Below are 7,724 nucleotides of genomic sequence, written 5' to 3' on the forward strand. Positions count from 1 at the left end.
TAGTTCTGTAGCATAGGAAAAGAAGAAAAATTGTCATGTTTTCTTTATGAAACAACAATTAATACCAACCTTCAACAAAAATTTCAAATAAAAAATGGCACAGGCAAATCTCTCTTATGATTATCAATGCAAAATACTCTAAATAAAATATCAGCAGACCGAAGCACCCCATTAAAAGAAAACTACATACTGGTCAATTAAGATTTTTCAAGTAATGTAAGAATTTTCAGCATTAGGAAAGCTATTTATATTAATTCACTATACAAATAGATCTAAGCAGGAGAAAAATGATATAAACACCTTCAGCTTTTCTGAAAATGCATGTGATAGGTTTCAAAGTCCATTTGTGACTTTAAAGAATCTTAATCAACTAAAAATAGCTGAACCTTTAGTTGCTGAAATACTTCTTCTATTATTAGACTGGTGAAGAAATACTAAAATCATACTCATTAAATTTAGAAATAAAACAGATGTTTTCATTATCATCATTATTATCTAACTTTTTTGTAGGTATTAGACAAAAAATTAGAAATTCAAAATAAACTATATGTATAAAAACTATGCAGGAAAAGATAAAACTAAATATAGATGATATAAATTATGCCTAGAAAACACAAGCTAATCAACCGAAAATTAGCTACAAAAATAAGAGGATTGAGTGAAAGTAACAGACATAAAACTAATATACAGAAATTAACAATCTTTGGATAACAAATAAGAACTAGGCATAAAATATAATGGAAGTAAAGGTCCCATTTATAATTTTGATTTAAATACAAAATAATTAGTAGTAAAATTAAAAATAAATATATAAAATCTCTATGACTAGAACTTGAAAATTATCTTAAGTAAGACAAGTAAAATTTTGAACTAATAATAAAGTATAACTTGTTCTTTGATAGAAATTGAGCATCATAAAGGTATCAATTTTCCCTAAGTTAATTAATAAATTTAATGTGATTACAATATAATTTGAGGGAGGGAAAATAAAGAATAAATGAATTTTATGAAGTTCAATTGGAAAAATGAACAAGCAAAAATATCCAGGAAAATTCTGGGAGAAAAAAACCAACACAAAGAATAGTGAGGTGCAACCAGCCCTATGAGACACATAAAGCCAAAATTGTAATAATGGAAACATTATGTCATATATGAACAGTTGAATCAAACTGATAGAAATTCAGAAACAGAAGGCTGGGCGCGGTGGCTCATGCCTGTAATCCCAGCACTCTGGGGGCCAAGGTGGGCAGATCACAAGGTCAGGAGATCGAGACCATCCTGGCTAACATGGTGAAACCCCATCCCTACTAAAACTACAAAAAAATTAGCTGGGCATGGTGGCGAGTGCCTGTAGTCCCAGCTACTCGGGAGGCTGAGGCAGGAGAATGGCGTGAACCTGGGAGGCCAAGCTTGCAGTGAGTAGAGATTGCGCCACTGCATTCCAGCCTGTGTGACAGAGCTAGACTCTGTCTCAAAAAAAAAAAAAAAGAAAAGAAAAAGAAAAAGAAATTCAGAAACAGAGACTAATACATAAAGAAATTTCATATAAGAGTGGCATCTAAAATCCATGGGGAAGAGAGAAAAGTAAATGTCATTTAAACAACTGGTAAGCCAACTAAAAAAAAATTAGGCCTAGATTCAAACCACTTACCTTACACTAGGATAAATTCAAAATGCATCAAAGATTTAAATGTAAAAAGAAAAAGAAGCAGCAGCAGCTATGGCCAGGCACAGTGGCTCTAACCTGTAATCCCAGCACTTTGGAAGGCTGAAGCAAGAGGATCACTTGAGCCTGGGAAGTCAAGATCAGCCTGGGCAACATAGCAAGAATCTGTCTCTACAAAAAAATAGAAAAATTTAGCTAGGTCTGGTGGCATGCCTACAGTCCCAGCTACTGGGGAGGTCAAGGCCACAGGATCACTTGAGCCAGGAGGTCCGGGAGCTCTGATCATGCCACTGCCCTCTAGCCTGGGCAACAGAGCAAGACCCTGTTTCAAAAACAAAAAAAGAAAAAAACCAAAAACACCTTGGAAGAGTAGGCAAAAGAGCTAATTTTCCTAACAAATAAAAAGTTCACAAATCAATTTTTTAAAAGACACAATAAGGCTATAAAGAGACTTTGCAGGGAAAAAAATTCAAATAACTCACATGAAAAGATATTCAGAGCTGAGTGCGGTGGCTCACACCTGTAATCCCAGAGACTCAGGAGGCTGAGGCAGGACGAGTGCAAGAGGTTGAGGCCAGGAGTTCAAGACCAGCACAGGTCACATAGTGAGACCCTGTCTCTAAGTTAATTAATTAATTAATTAAATTAAGAAGTTCAACCTTACTCACAATAAGAGCATGAACTCTGGAGCCAGTCTTTCTAGCCCTGGTCCTAATCCTGCTTCCACATCTTCTTACTAATTCTTTGACCATGTACAAGTTACTTAACTTTGTTGTGCTTCAGTTTTCACATCAATAAATTGAGGACAGTAAGTAGTAGAAGCTATCTCTTCGGGTATTTCTGAAGATTAAATGAGTTGATATTTGTTGGTATTTGTAAAACGCTTCTGACAGTTCTAGCTTATGCTAAGAATAGAATACTAAGAATACTAAGTCATATAATGTTATAGAAATGAAATAAATAAATGCAAATTAAAATTGTACTGATTTGTCATTGTTTTACCTATCAGATACGCAAAGGTGAAACCATTTCATCATGCACTGTGTTGGTGAAGCTCCAAGGAAACAAGCATTCTACATTGCTAGACTGCATGGAAAGCAATTTAGCCATAGGCATCAAATTCAAAATTACAGGTGTATGTACCTGGTGGATTATCAATTTCACTTCTAGGAATGTATTCTACATATATGCCCTCACAGGGATGAAATAAGGCAAATACAATGTTATTTATTACAGCAGTGTAAGAGCAAGTGATTAGAAACAACCTAAATATTTACCAATAGGGAATGGGTTAATGAAATTGTTATATATCCACATACAATGCAGCCCTATAAAAAGTATTTTAAAATGAAGAACATTCCTTAAAAAATTGACATGACTGAAAACTAAAGTATTCTAAATGAAAAGAACAAGAATCAGAACAATATGTAGAGTCTGCTACTATTTGTGTAAAAAGGAGGAAAATAATATCTATGTGTGTTTTCTTAAATATCATAGAATATTTCTAGAAAAATACAAAAGAAAGTGATGACACCAGTTACTGCTCAGGGGGGCAATTTCGTGCCTGGGGCACATGGGTAGGAAGGAGATGATTCACTGTGTAACAGGAGCAGATGCTGTGGTGAGCCATCACCTGCTTCAGATCAGAGGCACTCATTTCCCCACCTGCCACAAGTGTCAGGTTCTCAGCTGAGTCCCTCCCTGGGAATTGGCCTCAGCTGGCCAGGGCAGCCTGCCCTAATGAAGCTGATGGGGAGAAGGCATTATAAAGTCTGGTCCCCTTGCCTCAGGACAGGACAAATCTGAAGTACTATCTCGGCTCTAGGACTCCTCACAGGTCACAGACTGTACTATCAACTGAAGCCTTTATTTTTCATTGCATCACAGTTCAGCTTTTCCTTCTGCCCAGCTCAATTTCCTTCACACCCCCTCTGATGGAGATACCCAGGGCTCTCCCCAGTAAACTTCCTACATGCAAATCTCCATTCTGTTTCCCTCCGGAACCAAACCTAAGACAATGCTCTTTTGAACCTTTTGAATTTTGAATCTTTTTTTTTGAACATTTATATAAATGAATAAATAAATTTACATTAAAATTCTTTTCAGTTTTTTCCCTTTATAGTTACTGACGTTAATGCTTTTCCTTTTCAATGTGACAATAAGGTTTCCCTTCATAATTTGTCTTCTAATTTTATGAATGGGTTATCATGTTTGGATATGCTTATTTTGGGGCAGCATATGTTTCAATCAGCAAAATTTTTTAGCACTGACTATATTCAAGAACTGTGCTGGGTATCCTAGAGTATACAAGAAGAGGGAAAATGGATCATTGGCCTCAGGGTGGTAAAATACAGATAAAATACTGACTTCTCAAGATTATTGTTAAAATAAGGTGACTTTAAAGTACCTCATATAGTGTCCAGACTGTAACAGCTCCTCCTGTTTAAAAATATAGTTGGGGAAGAAATACATATCACATGAAAATACAGGCAGGAAATGCTAAGCACTAAATTGATAGCATCGACAATCATTACTACAGAATTCAGAGGAAGGAGATCATTTCTAGGGGAATGTGGCCATAGCATACTGATTGAAGAAATAAGAACGAAAGCTAGATCCTGAAAGGTAAGTAGTCTGTGGAAAGGAGTTGGAGTATCATTCCAGACAGGGAGAGCAATGGGGTGGATGCAGAAGTGAGCTGAAAATGTTTGGATATAAGCAAGGGCCCGCCTGGAGTGGAGAATATAGAGCTGAAAAGATGAATTGTGGTCAGATTAGAGAGGGCATTTAAACGCCAGGCTAATAAGTGTGGGTTTTGCTCATAGGAAGCTTCTTTAGATTTATGGGGAGGATAATAGCATGATGGAAATAGTGTTTCAGATTGATGACGATTTGGCAGCCAGCCGTATAGACCGGGGTTAGCACAGGAGGCAAGAAGGTCGGGGACTGGCTTAGGCTGCAGGCCAAGCATTAGCTAATAAGGGGACCTAGTAGTGTGCTAGCAGTGAAAAGAGAACCAATAGGGGAGACTGATATGAGAAACATAAAAGAAAGAACTGAAAAACACATAATTTTGATTAGATAGTGCTGACATGATGATGACGGGGAAGTCTTCAGAGATGAAGTACACATCTGAAGACAGGTCATAGTACCATTGAACAAAAGCAGAGATGGAGGGCAGAGGAGAACAACATCTTAGCACTCTGGGGGAAATGTGAGTCAGTTGTATTCATTCGTACTAAATTTGAGGTGCAGGTGAGATAATCTAGTGGAAAAGTTCATTGTGTACTTGTAAATTCTAGTCTAGCACCACAACTGACAACAGGGTTGGGGCTATAGAACTGAGATTCATTGGCAGATGACACCACTGGAGGCATGAGGTGAGCCGAGAGACTTCGTGTTGAGAGTGGCAACGTTTCAATGACTAACACTTGGATCATGCTCATGTTTATTTGAAGGAAATAGAGCTAGTGAAGAATACAGAAAAAGAAAGGTCAAAGAGAGTGGGTAAGAACTATAGGAGTGTGGTAGTATGAGAGCCAAAGGAGTGGAAAGGGTCAGAAAGAAGGTGGGGACAGAAGATCCACATATCAGATACTGCAGAAAGGTCAAGGAGAATGAGAAATTGGTAATGTCAATGGATGCAGCTATTAGGAGATCAGTGCACTTTCTGCATATGGGTTCAGAATACGAGGAAGGCTGATTGCAGGATGGGATAGAGAAGCAGTACAAGATAGTGGTGTAAACAGCAGGTCCTGAGATCAGACTGTGTCTTAGCCCATCTTCTGTTGCTTGTAACAGAATACCTGAAACTGGGTAATTTATAGAGAAAGGAAACGTATTTCTTACAGTTATTAAGGCTATGGTGTTTAAGGTCAAGGGGGCACATCTGATGAGAGCCTTCTTGCTGACGGGGACCCTCTGCAGAGTCCCAGGGCAGCACAGAGCATCACATGGCAATGGGCCAAGCATGCTAGTTCAGGTATCTCTTCTCTTCCTTTGGGGTTTTTTGTTTTTTTTTTTTTAAAGAAATGGGGGTCTTGCTATGTTGCCCAGGCTGGCCTCAACATCCTGGGTTCAAGGGATCCTCCCACCTCACCCTCCCAAGTAGCTGGGACTACAGGCAGATATCACCACACCTGGTTCTCCTCCTATGCTTATATAAAGACACCCCAGTAGTTCCCCGCTCATGATAACCCATGAATCCATGAATGGATTAGTCCATCCATGAAGACACAGCCCTCAAGACCCAATCACCTCCTTAAAAGCCCCACCTCTCAATACAGCCACATTGGGGATTAAATTTCAACATAAGTTTTGGAAGGGACAAATATTTAAACCAGAGCAGACTGCCTGGGTTTCAATTCTGTCTTTGCTATAAGTGTGCTTTGTGATTTGTGCAAGCTGCTTAACTCTTTTATGCCTCCATTTCCTCACTTTTAAAATGGGGATGGTAATGGTAATAATAGTACTGACCTTATAGAGTTTTTATGAGGCTAAAGGACAATGTATGCAAATTGCTTAACACAGTGTAGGCACAGAGTAGGTGCTCCATGTTATCACTTCTTCTTGTTAGTATTATTTTTATCGTAACTGAAATCCTTCGTGGCTTTTGGCCAAGGATCTTGATAGGAAAAAGCAGAGGTAAATTAGTGGGATAGTTTGGCCTATCATCCCAGGTGGAAGTGTGTGCATAGCTGGAGGCAATTGGGAAGGAGCCAAGGCAGGAGTAGAAGCTAAAGACACCAAGGGGAAGAAGAAATGTAAAGGAGCAAGTCCCTGAGGGAAGGAAGAGGAGAACAGGAGTTTCCGAACTCAGGTGACTAGGGCCAGGCACTGTGGCTCACGCCTATAATCCCAGCACTCTGGGAGCTGAAGCGGGTGGACCGCTTGAGTCCAGGAGTTCTAGACCAACATAGCAACATGGCGAGACCCTATCTCTACAAAAAAATACAAAACTTAGCTGGGCGTGGTTGCATGTGCCTGTAGTCCCAGCTGCTCAGGATGCTGAGCTTGAGCCCAGGAGACAAAGGTTGTAGTGGGCCGGGATTATGCCACTGCACTGCAGCCTAGACAACAGAGCCAGACCTTGTCTCAGAAAGAAAAGAAAAAAAGAAAAGAACTCAAGTCTCAGGTGACTCATCAATCTGGGAAAGAAGGGTCAGACACCATCTGAGATGAGAAAAAAACAAAAAACAAGACAAAAAAAAAAAAAAAACACAGGGTAAGAGGATTTAGATGAAGTTGGAAATTTGAAGAGATCAGAGAAGACAAGTCCCAGTAAAAGAAGCAATGAGGCCATTGGCCCCAAGTGAGAATAGTTGAGCGGGATGGCGTGTCTCTGCAAGCATTTACAAAGATTCACAACAAATTCTATTTTCTTCAAGTTTAAACTGCCTTTCAAGACTTACTCCATCATGACTCCAAGTAGAAAGTAAAGAACGAAAGAGAGTTAAAAAAAAACAACCAGGAAATATTGTAGGATTAATCTGGCACCACCCAGCAGGATTGATAAGCGAGCTGCAGTGTAAATCAGCCCTCAACCCGCTAACTCCACTTGCTTCCTGACGGGAGGCAAACTGCGGAGAACACGCCACATCAGAGAGCAGGACTCCATCAAAGACGTAAGGGAATCACACAAACACCTCTCATGAATGGTGAGCCTACAGCCTGGAAAATCTGATTTCTCAAGATCCTTTTAGATCTATGATATTAGGAAGTTCTTTTTTTCACCTAGAATACCATTGAATGCTCAGTGGTCTTCTAGGTTTAACTTCTTTATGAAACCACAAATCATCGAACGCAACTTTCCCTCTCAATTAAAAAAACAATGATTTTAACCAAAGTTCGCATCAGATGTGAACAAGCCAACTGAATCTGGTGGCTTGGTTCCTTGCTTCCCAAATGGTTTTTGGCCAATGGGAGGGGAGCATACGATCATTCTCAGAAACGGTTCTAGTGGAGCCAAAGTGTCGTCCATATGTGCCTTCGTCTGCCTTCTGAGTTCTCTACCCAAGATTTCTCTTGGTGCAACAGCTTCAAATATTAACCCAGAGAG

The sequence above is a fragment of the Macaca fascicularis genome, chromosome 12 (assembly GCF_037993035.2).
Source record: "Macaca fascicularis isolate 582-1 chromosome 12, T2T-MFA8v1.1".
Classification (NCBI taxonomy): Eukaryota; Metazoa; Chordata; class Mammalia; order Primates; family Cercopithecidae; genus Macaca; species Macaca fascicularis.